Raw genomic sequence first — 19,670 nt, forward strand, 5'->3', positions numbered from 1 at the left:
CATGGTCAGCTCTCAGAGATTTAATTCATGTATGTGTGTTTATTGAGATTAAAGTGGGAATAAAATCAAATTATGACCTTTCCCAGGACCTGAATGACCAAAAGGGGAACGGACCACCTGTGGCCTTAACAACCAGCTTTCCGGCTGTGGTTTCCTAGTTCAAAAGGCCTTTTCATTAGTGATGTGATATCACTAATGTAAGTAAGGCCACCAGAGCCGCTGTTAACACAAGGTTGGGGATTGTGGTATCAATCCTCTCAGGGTTTCCAAACAATGCATCACTTCGATCCCAGGGTATTAGGATAAGTGTTGTAGTACTGTTAGAATGGCCGCATAGCACTTGGATAATTACAGCAGGAGGCTTGAGGCAGAGGTATGGTGCAGATCAACAGGTGTTTATTTCCCCAACAATTAACACAAACATGGACGCCATGATCACAACCAGCAAACTGAACACCACAGGCAGCATGTGGTCCAGACAGCAGTAGTGCTAGATGGAAACTGGCAGCCTTTTATATCCTGCCACTGACCTTATCTCGACCCTACCATAGTACAAGTTAAGTCTGAAATGTACTTAATTTGAACAATTATACAAAATACAACAACCACATCAAATACATTTCTACTTCTCTACTGTTATCTCAATGTACTTGCATTATGTTACCTAATACAATCAAACATAGTTAGTTTAGCAAGTACAGTCAATTAAAGTACTCCAACACTCCTTCGCTACATGAAACATGGTATCTCCCGGAACCTTTAAAATGGGGCTCGATACACTGGGGACTCTTTTAGCCTGAACACTCTGGAGAGGAGACACAACAGAGGTGAGTTACTTGAACACAAACTTTACTATTGTACAAACAGCAACTGTTAACCTGCATTCAATTAATCAGGCAAAGACTATACCATACTGCACATGTGTAGGTAACCAAACTAGCAAACTGAGTACATGTGTTTCTCTTGACAGGGCTGGCCTCCAATCAACACCAGCTGCAACCTTCACAAAACAAATTGTTAATATTTTACAATAAACATTCAAAACTGTTGTGCCTCATTTTATTTACCCGTAACATAATGAGCTACAATGTACTAATGCTACAAAATATTAGTGATGAAGAGGACCTTCATTACAAGTACACAAATGAGTAAATAAAGTAAATAGAGACTTGTTTATTGTGGCACCTCTTGATATGTTACAGTCCTTGTTCTGTAAAGCAGTTTAGAGTAATGAGCCTCGGGCCAAAACATAAATGTTCATTTACACAGTATTTATTAGGCGCTTTTAATTATCTACTTAACTGATGCTTCTGGCATATTAACTATAGCCATGCAAGCACAAAAAAACATTGTCAGTTTATGTATATTAGTAGTGGGAATGAAAGCAGTCCCTTTGAGGGCTTTTCTGATACTGTAAATGATGCTGAACAACTTTAAATAGAAAAACACTGGAAACAAGGTTTGAATGGATCTATTTGTAGTTTCCAATATAGCACACTGTATTTTAATAATTACTTGATATATGTTGATCCCTGTTTCTCTCTTTATCATGCCTATTGACAGAAATCATCTTCTAAAACAGGTTCAGCAGCCTAATATTCCAAAATGCCCAGTTTAAATACATATCTGCAATTTAACAGATTTTTTTGGCCACTTGGGGGCATTGGACACAAGCTCTAAACATGACACTGATTGAGATACTTTTAAGTTGATATGGCAAACTTGTAGCAAACATTTGCCCATGTAAACATCCAGCAGACACTGATGAATAAATAGACAGGTGATAGAGTCTCTGTGGGCTCTTCACTACGAGTGCTATCCGCTTTGATACAAAGCATGGTTCACTTGGGGCCCCCTCATCATCACAGGGTACATGTATTTGAGTTGTGAGTGACTCAACCCCTCAGATTTATCTTGTGACCCTCATGTTAGGAACCATGACTCTTAATTACAAGTACTGATTTAATTTGTCCATAGCACGAGATAAAGCAAAAAATAATTCCAGATATTTAGCCATGTAATTTGTAAACGCTGCTAATGCAGACTCATTTCCTCCAGGAAATCTGTTTGTGGTTTGATCAGGTCTGTTTGTGTGTTAGTCAGAGATAGGTATGTGTTTGTAGCATTTGTTTGACAAAGGCAAGCAGTTGCTGATTTCAGTTGTGGCTCGCTTGATCTATTGGCCTGTGTTAAATCAACCAGTTAAACCCATTTAATGTCATGTATAATTGATTCAACCCAGTGGTCATTTGACATGCAATTGATAAGATCCAAAATCAACAAATAGCTAAGACTTAAAACTGTAATGTGCACATTACCATGGGTTTTTGATCTTGTTTTTTTCAATATGAAACAGGGTAAGAGGGAAAATGGGTTTATTAATCTCATATAGTAATATGATATGGTGTACACGATATCATTCATGTTGAGATTTAGGCTAAAAACTGTTCATCTTGTGTTCACTCAAGCTAAACAAACTATTTTTCTGTACAATAAGTTACATGAATAGAATATGATGCTTTCATTTTTCCTGCAATCAGATGACATTGTAGAAGAATGTTTCTGTGACTAAAAGAAACAATCCATGTTACACCGGGTCCAGTTTGAATTCTTTCTTACAGTCCAACTTGGTTCACTCGCTGGTGCAAATACCCCAGAGTCATCTCAGTGTCCTAAATGTGATTAACTCCATGTTTCTGTTTGATCAGTGCATTTTCAATGTTCAACCTGGCAGGAAAAAGCAATTCACACACAAATGGGTTGAAAGTAATTGAAATGATTAAGCTTGTATTCAAACTAAAATGCTTTAAACTCTTTCAATTTTCTTTTTTTAAAGTGTTGCCATGTGACATAATTCCCAAAAGTTGTATTCAGAAAATAAGTAGAAATGTAAGGTACTTTGAACAATGTGGACCAATGAAACTTGCACTTTATGCAATTTGGGATTTTATATCAAGTATGCATGACTTTCTATATTTACTGTACCAATCATGTTCTCTAACCCCTCCACATCCCATCTGCCACACCATTAGGTTTCATTAGAGCGTACTGTTTCAACTGAGCTGAACAAATGGCTGACCACAGACCAAACATGTAATGTGACTCTGAACATACTTCTACATTTCCTGCATGCTCACTGTTACCCTTCATACCTCATAGTCAAACACAAAAACTGACAAACTGCAAACATCATCTTTTGCACTAATAATGCTTGCAGGATACGACAATAGGACATTAACACGAGGCAAAAACCAACAGATCCAGCAGATTGTAATCAGAGTATTTTGCTACAAATGGTCCCTTGTTTCTTGTTCTTGTTTATTCTCAATATTACAACATACGTTTTTATGGAAAAGTTACAAAATATAAAATATTTAGAACGACCTGAAACTGGAATGCAGACTTTGTCTAGAGAACATCTTTCTATCTCACTTTGACAGGAGGTGACTGCGATAAGGCAAAAAAACACAGGCAGTGTATTTTTCTGTTTCACCTGGTCTCACCTGTTTCTGATTTGACACTCAGGATGATGTCTGACCTACAGGCAACTAGTTACATTCCCTTGTCAAGGCTGTATTTTATATTTTATGGGTGGTTAGAATAACAGCATGATTTTCATCCACAGTCTGGATGAAAACAGCTTACAACAAATGTCTTGTTACGTTGTCTTTGTGCTCTTCAGATACACTCCTGAATACTGTATGTTTCCTTTCATCTCTGCTCTCCTAACTAGCTGACTGGGTCAACCTTAAAACAAAGGTGCTGCCGGCACTGAAAGTCTATCGTTTTGTTTAACTTTAATTCAATCAGACAAGACTGCAAATTAAATTAAAACCTTATTTTACTAACGATGATGGATTGAAGAGGATGCTGAGAGGTACTGGTTTAATTAAACAAACAGCTTCGAAGGAAATTATAGCCAGACAGAGACAAGATGCAATGTAAAAGAAGATCCAGCTGACACAGTGTAGCACAATGAAAAAGTCCCATCCTGAGATATTTCCAGAAATGAGAAAAATGTCAGAAATACAAATAGGCCACATTGTTAACAGGTTAGTTCAATAATGTGAGAAATATGCTTATTTACTTTTTTTCTGAGCGTTAGATGAGAAGATCAAAACAATCTCATCTGTGTTACAGTGAGTAAGGAGCTAGAGCCAGGAGTCGGTTAGCCTAGCTTAGCATGAAGACTAGAAGCAGGGGGAAACAGCCAGCCAACACCTACCAACACTTAGTTTAGTTTATTTGCACATGCAAATATATATAAAAGCCAGAAATAATTGTGCAAGAGAGGTTAGAAGCCAAAATTGACATCGACAACATTTCTTTCTGTCATCAATATGGCCTAAATAACCACTATTGCTCCTTAGTAACTGTTGTGGAAGTCCCAGATACGTCGAAAAATCAAACAGCGTTGTGTCTGGATTAATAAAGTCTTTCGGAGGAAACAAAGAGCATGGTGTAAATGTTACATCTGGATTAATGCCACTTCCAGCGCTATTTGAGGTACAGATTTAGCTGTTTTTTAATTGCAATAAACATAAAAAAATATGCCGAAATAACAACATCATGCCGATTTGTAAAAAGTAGCAATTCATACTTTGTCTGGTCTGTCCGCAAGATGACAAGCACACTACTTTTAAAATACTTGTTTTCTGAATAAGTTTGGCTCAATGAGGGCTTTGTTAATATTGTAGCTGCTCCATCAACACAACAACAGACAGAATCACAGAACTTACCAGCTAGTCCAACTTCCCCGCTTACTTTTCCCCAAGAAGTCTCTGTACAAATAAAGAGGTATATAGAGCTCTGGGTGCCCACAGACAGCTTTAATTTGTTCCTCCATTATTCATTTAACAACATCAGGACATCAGGTGAATCGAAAAACTGATACGCTTTCACGACACAGTGTCACATGAAATTTCTCTTTCGAGGTAAAATTATTTCCACTCGTGACGTGAATGTCGCGTCTTTGAAGTCTATTCGTCTTTGGAGTGTCTTGTGGAACTTCTAAAGCTCATTAATTAACATTTTGTTTCTCGTTAGTTTAAATTCTATACACAAACAGAAATGACTACTCATGGTTAAAGGGGAGTTATGGACTTAAACAATGTCTTGACAACATACCCAGTACGTCGGTGCAGAGTGTTGTTCAGCAACCAAACTGTGAAGGCAACACTCTGGAATGTCACTGCGCCTCGCTGTTGTAAAGAAATAGTTCCAGCACATACAGTAAGTCCCAATAAAACCATAAATAGTTATATTACATTACTGTTTGTGTACAAGTTAAACTGAGATATGTGTAAATTAGTGAGCTTTAAAGAGTTGATAGTGTAATTTTTAGATGAGAGCTGTTTCCCCTCTGCTTCAATACTACCTGGGCTGACAGCTAACTAACTTGCTCTCTGAAAGAAAGAGAACAATGTGTTTCCCAAAATGTTGAACTTTAAAATGTGTATAACATTTTTTTTCTTTAATTTATGGTAGATCATATGAGTATAGATTACAAGTCTTTAAACCAATAAAACATGCAGGCCGATATAGATGTAGCATTAACCAGCAGCCACTGCACCAGGATTCCAGTTTTTGTTTCCATTTTATCCTTTTATATCCTACCTCAGTCATTTGCCAATAAAGATCAAGCTTTTGTGGCAAATGGTAAAAGGGTGTTTTTTTTCTGGTTTCATAACAGCACCTCAGACAAGTGTTTAAGTGGTGCTTTGACTTCAAATTAGCTGCAGCTAAAGGGTACATTTAGTGAAAGAAAAATCGACTGTTCAGACTAATTAGAGGTGAAGACACTGTTATCTGAACATTGAGACCTGTGCAAACAGCCCATGGGACAGAAGCACTATGCTTTTACTTGTCGAAGGTGAATGGGAGAGGGAAACACAGGGTCAATGGTGGTCACAACGTGTACTTTTCTTATCTAATTGAATAAAAAGAAGATGAATTTTATGAGGACAGTTGGAAGCCCAGAAGAAAAAATCTATTTCCTCTCTTCAGCACTATTACTGAACTATCAGCAACCAAGAAAAGCATTTGATAAAATCTTTGCAGAGCATAGAACTGCAAAAAGTGAAGTTGTGAGTTGAAAATATTTAACTTGTATCAAAATTGTGCCAATAACAATTTGGAAATTAAATGTGAGCCTCTGCCTCCTTCAGCCCCTGCAGTGTGAGAGGTGCAAACATCCCAGTGTCTGTTTCCAATCAGAAGGACATGGTGCAGGGATTCACCCCCCCCCCCCCCCCCTTATGCTCCCATGCTCTGCTAGATATAACCGGTAACAACTGGAAGGTGCTGAGGTAACTGTTAGGAGATGTAAGGGTTTGATCAACAGATCTCTCAGAAGGCAGGAATTTTGGCCTAAGAGGAAAAAGGAGAGAAAACAGTTAGATAAATAACTTGTGACCGGAGGCAGACGTCAAAGTGCCAAAATACTCTTGGCAGGTCAAAGTGATTAATATTTAATTCAGTAAGTCTCAGGATCCATCACTGGTGGAACTAATGCGTTTATGGAAAAATGCAGGTTATCTGTATCCTGGAGGTGAGGGATATATTGGATTTGGATAGAAAGAGAACATTTCTCCTCTTAAAACTGTTCATGCAATTTTTGAATGTCGCCTTGTTCTTGAGAAACTGATTTCATGATACTCTGTATCTACACAGTGTTGTAGAGGGCACAGTAGCTAGTTTCTATGGAGCAAATGGTTCATTGAAACTTTACAGTACATATAAGTACTTAAGTACTTAAAGGGTAACTACCGTTTTTTTCAACCTAACCCTAACCCTTTCCTGTGTTTTTGTGTCTAAGTGACTGATGGGAACAACAATATTTGAAATTGGTCAGTATTAAGCAAGATCACTGCAGTCGGCAGCGGCAAAACAAGCTACAATGTAAGTTAATAGGGCAATTGTCCAGCTTGTATTTACCTTCACAAAAGTGCTTGTTTTGCCGCTGACAGGCTCAGATTAATATTCGAAGTGTCTGACAACATTATGGAAAGGATTTCTAAGGAGGTCGACCTTTCTGTTAAGAGTAAGATCCTTTTTTTAAACATAAAAACATCTGTGAAATTGTGTTTGTTTAACCCACCTGACCCCATGTAAATAAACAGCAATTTTAGCATCGTAAAATACACTTCATTCAAAGTCGACAGAAACAAAATAAAACTATGAAATGATGATGGGAACAACAATCTTTGACATTGGTCAGTCACTTACACACAAAAACATAGGAAAATAGGGTCCAGGTTGAAAAAAACGGTAGTTACCCTTTAAAGCTGCACTAATCAATATATCTATATTATACCTGCAATAACTAATTTTTTGGCCACTTGGTGGATAATATTTCATCACCTTTCAAGTTGATATGGTGAACTTGTTAGTGAACAGTTGCTTATTTACATATCCTTACTGTTAGAGAGCAACAGTAATTTGGAGTTGTGTTTCTTGCCACCTGGCAAACGTAAAGCCAATATTCTCTTTTAGCTCTGATTTTGGTCTCTCCCGACTAATAATCTGGCTCCTCAGCTGCTAAATGCGTCGCCAAGATTGTTAACTTTAACGTTTGGTCATTTAGGCTGACAACGATGCTATGAGAGCAGTGAGAGTGAATCAACAGTAAAGTTAGACCGGACAGCTAAACAATTACCCGAAACGCTGTATGAAGCTCAATACAGCCAAGCGGAGCTGCATGTTCAGCTAATAAATCTCTGAAGTCGTATCACTATGAGTGAACCCTTTTACATTGTCTCATTGTTTTCACATTATCATGTGATACATTGTTATGATAAAATTAGCGATTATAGCTTTTCTTTTAAATGGATCAAATGACTACCTGTAATGTGAAAGGTGTTGCTATTAGTGATGAACCCACAGAGAAACTCTCTTCAGTTCCCCTTTGCTCTATAGCATTTTGGAGTCTTTTCGTGTATTGTTGTGGCTTTACGGACTTACTGTTTAGGTTCACTCTCACTGCTCTCACCAGCTTCGTTTTGTTAGCCACAGTGGGCTGTTTTTAAGTCGAAAAGCTCTAAAAAATCCACTATATGCTGAATTATGGACTTTTTAACGGTGGATCTTTAACTACTGTGTAACTGCTACTTTTACTTCTTCCACCACTGTTAAAATGGGAGGCCAAGGTCAAGTGTGTTTTAAAGAGTTAAGGTGATACTTCCTTTGAGAAACAGAATGTTATCTCAGAAGCCGGCATGTCGTCAGGGGCAGCAATCAGTCTCCATTTCAAAATGCATGAAAATATTTCGTTGTTTCTATAGACTGTGTTTTTGACACATTTTGACACTGGGATTATCTCACTGCATGAGAACTCACTAACCTCCATCTGTTGAACATCTAACTGGAAATTCTGTCATTTAAGTATAAAGTCCAGTTGGTCTATTATGTAAATGGCCAGGGACAGCACAAATTGAGATTTGATATGGATAGACTTTCTGAAATCTCAAGAGTAGCTTGAAGCCGTTTCAACATTACACTGCTGAGAGCTTCTTCGGTATTGATTTCATGGATATCATATGTCTCTGTTTAATATGAGATACAGATGTAGGATCTCTTTCCCACATTTGATATGCCATTATACATGAAATACTGCAGCAGGGGATTGTTTATTTGCTTAGCCTCTGCTCTTCCTGTGGACAAGACGTGGGCAGCCACAGTGGACAGTAGCATCAAGCTGCAAGTCTCATGGTTAAAAAGCATTGAAGGATGAAGGATTAAATGTGTTTAGACATCCACCCCAACTACCACAGTTTACTCTGTTTTCCTGACCTTGTGTAAGGATACTCAAAGAAAATAACTTTCTCAGATGTTGATTATATTTATAGTAAATAATTCCTTTATGCTTAATGTTTTAATAACTAAAAATTAAAAAAATGTATAATGTTGGAAACACAAATTTGCTGTACACCCAATTTTCCGTCTTAGCCACACCAGCAGTTTGACAATGTCAGTCTGTCAGTTGGTCAGTCAGTCCACCATTTTGGTCCACATTGAATTATCTCAACAACTATTAAATTGATTGCCATGGCATTTGGTACAGACATTCATCAGGATGAATCCTAATGACTTCCCCTGACTTTTCCTCTCCCACCAGTGTCAGGTAAAATGTCCAATTTATGACCAAATACCTGCAAAACTATGATGACATTCCCATTTACCTCAGCTGTACTTTGTGTTCTCCGACCTGACAGTGTTTGTTGAACTACCCCATGCTTTTATCTAATGAAACATAAAAAACACATCTAAGTCCTCTTCCATGTCCAGATTTCCGAAGCTGCATTAAAGCAACTCGAAATGCTCAAGCAAACCTTTTTTCATTGTGCACAAAGTAATTACTTTTGAAGCCTAAAAAGGCCATTAAGATAGTTTTCTTTAGGCTTCGGTGGTCATGTTGAGGAATACAAATCATGTCAGACCCCATTCAGCTGGCAAAAAAAGGAAACACAGAGCCATAATAAGCATCAGATAATAGCTAAACACCTAGCTTGTAAATTGAACCAGGGAACCAGGAATTGAAGGTTGAGTTTTCCTTTATTTCTCTGCTCTTCCAAACATAGTGTGTTTGCAATTTTCCTGAGAGCTTTGGGGTGCTGTTTATTGTCTAAATTTATTTGCTCAGCTCTAAAGCAGCAGAACTGGAAAACCTGATTATGTGTGTTTATTTATTGAGATGACCACCAGTCTGCAGAAATCTGCTGGGAAGAGACTACACGATACCAGGATCTAAAACCATTTTGTGATCTTCTTCTTGGTTAAATTATTGCATGCTAACTGAAGAAGATCATTTAAATCAAAGAAGGCGTTTGCTTTGATCTGTTAATGAAGCTAGATTAGGGCAAAGTGTGTTCTCAAACAATGTGTACATGCAAACAATCATAACTATCATACAATATCTATTTCTATCAAGAAAACATCCAACTTTGATATACTTTTGTTAGTAAGACAATTACAAATACAGATCAGTTGTCAACTACCAAGCTGATTAGTAGATGTATCGGTGAGTGTTGACATGTTAGGTCTGGGCTTGGTAATACCATGTCTGTGATTTGAGGCTTTTTAGTGAAGTACTATATATCTACAGCTCTTATCAAAGGGTATATGAGTTAGTATAGTCTATGTAATTAAATAGGAAATAAATCATTGTGCAGTTACATATCTAAATAACTAAATAAAAAATGGAACCAAGCAATGCAATCATGACGTGAATTCTCACTTGGGTGATAAATTACAGACTTTTCAGTCAATATGTAGGTCTAAGACAGAGAAAATTTGGAGCCGTTCGCCAAACGACCAACCAATCAGCGTTGGTTTTGAGGCGGGTTTAGGTGTGACGCCACGAGAAGCGAGAAACAACATGGCGGCTTCCACGGATGAGATGAGCGTAGCTATCGCACAAGTTTTATCCAAATTAGAAAGTATTCCTTCATTGAAAGAAGAGCAAAAAATGGCACTGGAGGCTTTTCTCTGAGGAAAAGATATTTTTGCTCTTCTCCCGACTTCTCCCGACTGGTTTCGGCAAGAGTTTGATATATCGTTGATCTGATTGATTGATTTGGCCCGTCTATCACCAACATAGGTGGGGATAGACAGATGGTTTATCCAATCAGCTAACCAGTATTTTTGCCCCTTCCCAAAAGTTCTTCAACGGAAAGTTCCCAGATGGATATGCCGAGCAAATGCGAAGCAATCCATCTGGCGGAGTCAGGTTAGGTGTGTCTTATCTTTTTGTATAACAGCAGCATGTGAATACGTAATTCTTATTTCCTCCAGTCTTGTGTGATGTAGTGATAAGTTACAGGCAGAAAAATAAAACAAGAGTTGATGAGAACAACTTTTAATTAAATCATGGTGATGTTTTGTTCAGCATTTTTGGCCAGCAAAAAGGAAAAACGAAATATTTCATCCCTGCCTATAAACAACATTTATTGTATCATTATCACGGTATCTCTCTTCAATATTGTAGATAAACAGTATATTTTACTGCTACAGCATTTGATTTGTGGTCAATTAACTTGAACTGTAAATGGAAAAACAGCAGAGGTGTCGGACTGGGGGTGGAAAGGGGACTGAGTACCCAGGGCCCTCATGTGAGGAGGGCCCAAAAATATGCTAGAATGAATACCTGTGGATGTGGGGAGGGGAGGGGCCCATGGAGAATGCCTTTCTACAGGGCCCAGAATTTTGTGCTACGCCCCTGAGAGATTCGGCAACAGTTTTGGCAGGGCTGTAGTACTTGAGTCCAGACTCAGACTCAAGTCTGGACTCCAGACGCTTTTCTGTTGTCTCGGACTTGTCTTGAACTCATTGGTATTTGGACTTGGACTTGTCTCAGACTCGGCCATTGGACTCGCCAAATATTCGAGTTGGTCTTGACTGAGTCCAGCACTATATGCTTTTTTTCTAAAGTAACTTCCTCATTCAAAATAAAACCATTGATGAAGCGTGCTCATTCCGAAAACAGGTATAAGAATGGGCATTGACATTGGTCCCCTGGTATACACCTGGCTGCATAATATACCTCAAACATCAGGCATCAATCCTTTTCATTTTGGCCACAGACACTGTCAGCGAGCCCCAGATCAGAGGCATTGGTGGCTCACAAATCAGAGCTCAAGCTCTATGTGTGAACTGTAAAAGACGCAAGCCGAGACGTGAGCCACATTGCAGATATCTATCAAGCTAAATATCTGGGCCTGTTGGGGAATCTGTCTGAGAGCTATAGCCAATGAGCGGCAAGACACGATTAAGGGGAAGCCGGTAGGGGTTGTCTGTAACAATAGAAACTTTACTGTATGTGTTGCATTTGCAACATGGACCAAAGTTGTTTTTGCACCTAGAGGAAACAGACTAAAACTAGTAAAGATGTGTGGAAACCACATATAGGTGGAAAAAGATTGGAGAATGATTACAAGGACAGTTCCGTGGATTGCTTGATCAAAAAATCCTGTCTCACGCATGGTATTACGTCATTTCCTGAGTCACTTCTCGCTTGTGTTTTTGTGACAAAATATGAAGCAACTGTCTCTTTTGGATGTTTGTGGTAAAAAAGGATGCAAAGATTGTGACTACTTTTGGTATCATTCTGCTTGTTGCACAAAACGATGAATCAACTTGACGTCAGTAATAACAAACACACACATATCAAACATATTTTATTATTTAATAATCATTTTTGTTCACAGACAGATGTTAAGAATGATATGAAACAGCCTCACTGAAGGATAGGCTATAAACAGCAGGGTAATGGGCACCATATGTAGCAGGCCTTGAGATTTCACTGAAGATTAACCACTTATTCCCAAAATGTTGAGCTGTAAATTGAATTTTCCTGTTAAAATTTAATCAGCCCAGAATGTTAAAGAGGGTGTCATAGATCCATCAGGATCTTATTTTTAGCTTATATTCTGATAAAAGTCTTCTCACTGACCAAATCCGGGTATTAAATTAAAATGCTGCTACTATATTGCTATGAAAGTGTATGTGTCTGCTCTATGAAAAATGTTAGTGTTGGACTTCAGTTTGTCTGCAATACATTGGGCTTTTAAAACAATCTGAAGCCAACATATTGACTAACTTAATGTTACAATAACTACATGAACAAGTTGTACTTGTTGAATGCATGCAGTTGATTTGTTTCATTGTCTTTAAGGACAAAACAAATGTTTTTCATAAAAACAAATCATTTCCATTAAAAGTAATGGTGCAGGCAGCCATAAAAAACTATTGGCTTGCCTTGGTTCACTCAATGAAGTGCTGGAACAGGCAGATACAAAATATGTAATGTTTTCATACATGGAAAATATTTCTTTACACATGGGGACATTTTCAGAAGAAAAAAAGTGCATGGTTTCGGTCGCCCCCATGAGGAATCTAAATAATGACAACAAAACTGTCGGCGTGTCCACATGATACAAGCCTTCCGTCGCGCACAGCTTCCACGCCTCCTCCACGCAGTTGCTGGTAGCCAAGGAGGACACGGAGTATTAAAAAAACTTGATCGACTCTTCAGAAGAGGTAATTATCTACACTCAATCTTCTGAACATAGCCATACTGAGAAATACAGAGAGAGTTGTGTGGAGCCGATTGAGTCTTAATTAGCTTTGTAGCAACTCATTTGGCAATGGGTTGAATGTAACGGACGTTCATTAATATCAAAAAGTTATGCACTAAAGTTTTAAAAGCTAAAACATGTATGTTCTGATTACACCTACTTGCTTATCAACCTACCAAACTATATGTGCTGTCATCACATTATATGACATAATAACTTTAATAATACATTTTTCACATACAGTACTCTTGGGCTGGGTGAACCAGAGTGTGTTGGTTTTCCATTTTGGTACAGTCTGACTCTGAGGAAAACATCTCAGAGGACAAGGTTAACGAAGTTAGACTGACCTCTGAAAGACACCCCTTAAGCTTTGACAAACACTGATTATACAGAAAAAAGATTTTATTTTCAGTACAGCTGGTTATCAGCTGGTCGCCAAATAGTTAAAACTTGGCCAATACAATTAATTTATTCAATGGAACATGCACCTGTGTCAGTTCATGTAAATGTTGGAAATAACAGTACCATAATATTAAGGCTGAAATATGGTACATCAAAGGTATTAAATCCAGAGTTTTGTAGAATACATACAGATGTGAAGACAATTCAAAATGTTTTGAAGTGAAATCGAGTTATTGGGTAGCCTGTGTTGACCTAAAGACTTATAAAGAACATTGATCTTCATAATGTCAAGTAATCCGAGTGATGAGCCAATTAACTGGCATGTATACTACTGTATGCAACTGTAACGAAGACACATTATTAAATAGGTTCAGAATAATTATGATTTAAGAATGATATAGATAAGTTATTTGGGAACAGGCTGTACAGTGTTAATGAACATAATTAATAGCTGCTACTGTATGGTTTCAAATTAATTCTGAATCAGGTCCTAAATGGCACAAAAACAATAATACTTCATATCATGCACTATATATATTTAGTGTTCTCTCAAGTAAGGTGCTGCATCAGACTGAGATGTTAGTAAGAATCATTAGATTGTAACTACAGTACCACTGTCAACAACTATTGGAGGAATTTGTACGGTGGCCAACAGGGGCAGACGCCCTGCAACTTAAGAAAACACACGCAAATAGACAAAACACAAGCAAATTAAGAAAAGAACTTCATTAATTTGACAACACATGTGCAGCATTCAGCAAACGTGCTGCAAATGCACACAACACAACCAAATACATAAACGCACTGCAAATAAAAAACGATGCAAAAAGAAAAGCACGCAAACCCCGAAAAAAGAAGCGATGCATAAAGAAAAACAATTTCATTAATTTGACAACATATGCGCAGCTTCAGCAAACGCGGTGCAAATACACACAACACAACCAAATACATAAACGCACTGCAAATACACACAACACAACCAAATACATAAATGCGCTGAAAATACACACAACACAACCAAATAGATAAACGCGCTGCAAATATGAAACGATGCAAAAAGAAAAGCACACAAACCCAGACAACAAATGCAACAAAAAAAACGCTACATCCAGATTACACAACGGAAGTTCTCCAGACCCCTAGAGGGAGCAGCTAAGTGGAACAGCTGGATTTTCGACCCCACGGGGAGAGAGCGCTCTGCCTTTTTATTAGAGTCGGGTATGGCTGCAGCCTGGAGAATTCCATAGACTGTATATTAAATTCATATTATTATTAATAACATAATATATTATTAATATACAGTCTATGCTCCCGTCTCATGCCATCCCGGCTGGTGCTGTCCCCGAGCTTCGGCTTTTTAAAATAAAAGCTTGCGTCTGGTCCGCTATGTCTTTTTACTTTGGTGTGTTGGATGTTTGTGAACTAAACAGTACAGCAATCATGCTAATGAATACAATAACTTTTTCGGCAGATGTCTTACTTACAACACGTTGGAGTTAGCAAAGCAGTTTTGTGTTTATATGTGCGAGCGGGATTTATTCAGTTTGATAAATCCCACGGTAAATTGGCTGGTTTACTAAACAGGGAGGGACTATAAATCTTGTCTGTTTTTTGTATTTCAAGAGCGAATTGCTCCACAATATGAATACAGATTGATCACTTATTTTGTTGGTAATCGTTGTTGTATAATCACAATATTACACTTGTGGAGGCCTATACTTCAGTAATGCGCCTTTCGGACCTCGAAATTAAACCCTCTCATGTAATATGGCTTAAACAAACGTTAACATTAAACGCTGATGCAGTTTTAAATGTTTTATCACCACGAGTTTACAGACGTTTCTGCTGATTGAGTATCACCTGTGACCTGAGCCAAGACACACCCACCAAACGAGAGAAAACATATCTCAAACATAGACTTAATATTTACAGTCTATGCTGTTTCTCTCTCTCTCTCTCTCTCTCTCTCTCTCTCTCTCTCTCTCTCTCTCTCTCTCTCTCTCTCTCTCTCTCTCTCTCTCTCGTGGGGTCGAAAATCCAGCTGTTCCACTAGCTGCTCCCCTTAGGGGTCTGGAGAACTTCCGTTGTGTAATCTGGATGCTGCGTTTTTTTGTTGCATTTGTTTTCTGGGTTTGTGTGCTTTTCTTTTTGCATCGTTTCATATTTGCAGTGCGTTTATGTATTTGGTTGTGTTGTGTGTATTTGCAGTGCGTTTATGTATTTGGTTATGTTGTGTGTATTTGCAGTGCGTTTATGTATTTGGTTGTGTTGTGTGTATTTGCAGTGCGTTTATGTATTTGGTTGTGTTGTGTGTATTTGCAGCGCGTTTATGTATTTAGTTGTGTTGTGTGTATTTGCAGTGCGTTTATGTATTTGGTTGTGTTGTGTGTATTTGCAGTGTGTTTGCTGAATGCTGCATGTGTTGTCAAATTAATGAAGTTGTTTTTCTTTTTGCATCGCTTCTTTTTTCGGGGTTTGCGTGCTTTTCTTTTTGCATAGTTTTTTATTTGCAGTGCATTTATGTATTTGGTTGTGTTGTGTGCATTTGCAGCACGTTTGCTGAATGCTGCACATGTGTTGTCAAATTAATGAAGTTGTTTTCTTAATTTGCTTGTGTTTTGTCTATTTGCGTGTGTTTTCCTAAGTTGCAGGGCGTCTGCCCCTGTCGGCCACTGTAGATAGGCTCCTTAAAGCAAAAACAAACATGTACAAATTTCCTTTTGTCCCTTGTGCAATTAAAACTGTGAACTTGCGCAACCCTTGAATGCGCAGTTCTTATTAGTGTCACTTTAGACCTTCTCAGTGACACTTTAAGAAATTACTTTTCCAGACAATCTCAAGTGATATTACTTGACACTGTTCACTTTTAAGTGATGAAATTGTTCTTATCAATCTATTGGTTGTGTGCTTCTAAAATGTTTCTTGCCTTGTTTATTGTGTTTTTATTGTTTTTTTACATTGTTTTTTGTACCGCCAACTGCGTTGAGGGATAATAAAGAATTCTGAACTCTCTGAGCTCTGAACTATTGGATGGGTTGAGATCAAATTTGTTTTTTGCTTTGATGGATAAAGAATATTTTGTAGATCAAGCTTTCTAACTCAAACTCAAATTCCTGGTCAGCTTAGCTACAGTAATACTTCTCAGATTGAGCTCCATTGCTAAAGGAAAATCCTCCTCTTCTTTAACACTCATTGCCTGCGGATTTCTTTAAGAATTCAAATGTAATCTCCATATTGTTTCCATTTTACATGCTCTCAGTGCAACAATCTGTAAACACGATATCTTCTTTCCTTGGTACAATACACAGATGTGACTAAAACCAAGTGAGCAGCCAAGAAATGTTTCAGTGATGTGCACTGCTCAATGTGGCAAAGTATTCCACCGCTAAACTGAATAAATCAGGTTAAAATTATGTTAGAATAAAATGCCCTCAATGTGGAGCCAGAGGCCAGAGGTCTTCTCTTAATTGTCACGAATAAAGAAGAATAAGTCAAGTGTTAAATCAAATTAAATCAACATCAGCTCTATTTTAGTTTATTTTAGCTCTATTTGGTTTCTTTTTTACCATAGTTTACCTACACAGTCTATCCTAAGCAAGTTAAATATCTCTACAATTTCCATGTCAATAGCCATTTTTTCATTAGAGACTTTACTAACAAAAAAATAGTCATTCCTTGAACGTGGGGTGAATTCTTACAACAATACATAACATTTTCAATTCAATTTGTTTTATTTGGAGATTCACATTACAAGCTCACTCTTGCAGTTGTTGCTATTGGCTGCCCAAAGCCATTTTCCATGAACTGTAATTACCACATTTCACGGAGGAGGGTACAGTACTCTGTGTCTCTCAGCACCACCAACACATCTTATCCTGGCTCAGCCCCATCTGGTATAATTTAATGGTCGCAAAGCAGACTGTTTGAATTTAAACTGGATACATTTTCCCTCTCCCCTCCTCTTACACTGATCTCATGGTTTTATTAAATCTTCAACCATGTCTCAATATCTATGATAATTCATCAAGTTGTGACAAAATAATGGTGGTTAGATGGCTGTAATTATAATAACAAAAGGTCAGTTCCTATGGCCACGTTCCCATTTGCATTCGCAATGGGAAAACCGGTTTTGGGGGAGAGTAGTTAGTAGAACTGTTTAGAAGTGGACTGTTCCTATATCTACGTTCCTGTAACTACTTGGTCGGAAAGAGGCTATTGTTGTGTTAAATTTCTCTAAGTATTAGCATAAAAAAATCCCTATGGACAGTTTTCAGTGTCTGTGGTGTGGCTGCCCACTGCCCCCAAACAATTATTTCAAATGCAGAGGAGGAACTTCCCCATAGGTACTACATGAGTATTAACATTGGACAGAAGAACTCTCTGAACTGTGGCATTAGTGTGCGGAGAATCTGTAACCATGTTACTTGAAGAATTACTCTAAATTGCAGGACAAGACAATTTGCATTTCAAATTTCTTTTTCGGGTGTGTTGCTTCAGGTACTGGTGAGACATGAAATACAATTCAGGAAGTTCAGTTTGAGTGAGAGGATCATGAATGTGAAGGCTTATCAGACACCAAAACACTGCAGAGTGATTTATAGTAATCACAGAAATTACTTACAAATGTTATCACAGTGGCAACTATTTTATCTTTCTTATCAACTTTAGGGCTGCATTTGTTCAAACAGAACTGAAGTTGGTTTAAAATGAGTGTCTGTATCAAGGGGAAGATGGTCATCATTTTACGTTGGGGATTTAGAACAGGTTGTAGTGTTCTACTGTAACACTATGTAACTAACATGGAGCAGAAGGGCATGAGCTCGCTTGATCTAGATTTTTAGTATGTATACAGACTGTGAAAGCGGGGCCTCATGATCCTTTTGACTTTTTGAGTTTTAATCTGTAAGGTTATATATTATGTTGCCATTACAACAATTTAAATTCAATTCAATGTTATAATGTCAAAATATTACAGAACTAATCTCAGGACACTTTAGAGCACACTCTAAAGTGTATAATTTACAGAGACCCATCAATTCCCCCAAGCATTTGGTGTGATAGTGGTGAGGAAAGACTTTATTTTAATAGGCAGAAACCTTGAACAGAACCTAAGGGGGTGGCCATCTGTCTTGAACAACAACTTTCCTAAAATTGAAAATCACATTTATTCCACACAGGTATGGACAAGTGCTTTCTATGAGGTTATCAAATCAAGCATCGGCCACTTTAATCTCCCTCCAACTCAGTTTGACAAGGCACAACCTTGAAATAAATGTACTCAGGGGAAGTATTAATCCCATGTCAAGTCAAATTGTCCTGAAAAAAATTATGTGATTTGGGGCTACATCTGCAGTTAAGGTAAGACAGCATGGGAAACAAGAACTTACAGTGTTTTGTAAACAATCCAAACATTTGAGTAAAATAGGGTATGATGCTCTCAAAGCCTCTCCACTAAATCCACTAAATTTTGAGTGGTAAAGGAATCATACCAGAGAATAATGAGCTCACACACAAGGCACACTTTTGCAAAAGGCAAATCACCAAAAGGAAGAATACAACCCCTCTGCTTGGGTATGTCAATGATTCTCCATTAATTGAGCTAAGCTGCAGATGCTGCGAGTAGTATGCTATCCTCTAAGAAATAGTGCCAGAGGCTGGTAGCGTATGGATTCTCTGAGGACTTGGCTTTCATCCCTCTTAATGTAAATTGTGACCAGATGCTGGAGCAGTTGTTGAAACCGTTGTTCTCACACGTTGTACACTTTTGAATATCTAATGAGAAACGTCTAACTCTTTTTAGCCCTTAAGTCATAGAAGTACAGAGTTATCTTTTGTTAGTAGCTCTGCAAGAATGACATTTCATTAGTTAAGAATTTACAATACTCATGTACTGTTACATTCATAGAAACAGATGGTCCATCCATCCATCCATCCATCCATCTTCATCCGCTTATCCGGTATTGAGTGACCGAGGAAGAAATGTAGTGACCCTGCCCGGAGGAAGCCCGGGGCCCCCGTCTGGAGCCAGGCCCAGATGGAGGGCTCGTCAGCGAGCGTCTGGTGGCCGGGTTTGCCACGGAGCCCGGCCGGGCACAGCCTGAAAAAGCTACGTGGCATCCATCTCTCCATCCCATGGGCCCATCACCTGTGGGAGGAACCGCTGGGGTCAGGTGCGCTGCCACACGAGTGGCAGTG

At 38.2% G+C, this 19,670-nt stretch overlaps 1 long non-coding RNA gene across 1 annotated transcript; it reads left to right on the forward strand.

Moving 5' to 3' along the window:
• Positions 1-323: 323 nt before the first annotated feature.
• Positions 324-12,047, forward strand: LOC116051377. Its single transcript, XR_004105337.2, has 3 exons — positions 324-831; positions 4,867-4,874; positions 12,037-12,047. It is a non-coding gene; the product is annotated as an uncharacterized LOC116051377 (long non-coding RNA).
• The last annotated feature ends 7,623 nt before the right edge of the window (positions 12,048-19,670 follow it).

This window comes from Sander lucioperca, chromosome 6, assembly GCF_008315115.2.
Source record: "Sander lucioperca isolate FBNREF2018 chromosome 6, SLUC_FBN_1.2, whole genome shotgun sequence".
Taxonomy (NCBI): domain Eukaryota; kingdom Metazoa; phylum Chordata; class Actinopteri; order Perciformes; family Percidae; genus Sander; species Sander lucioperca.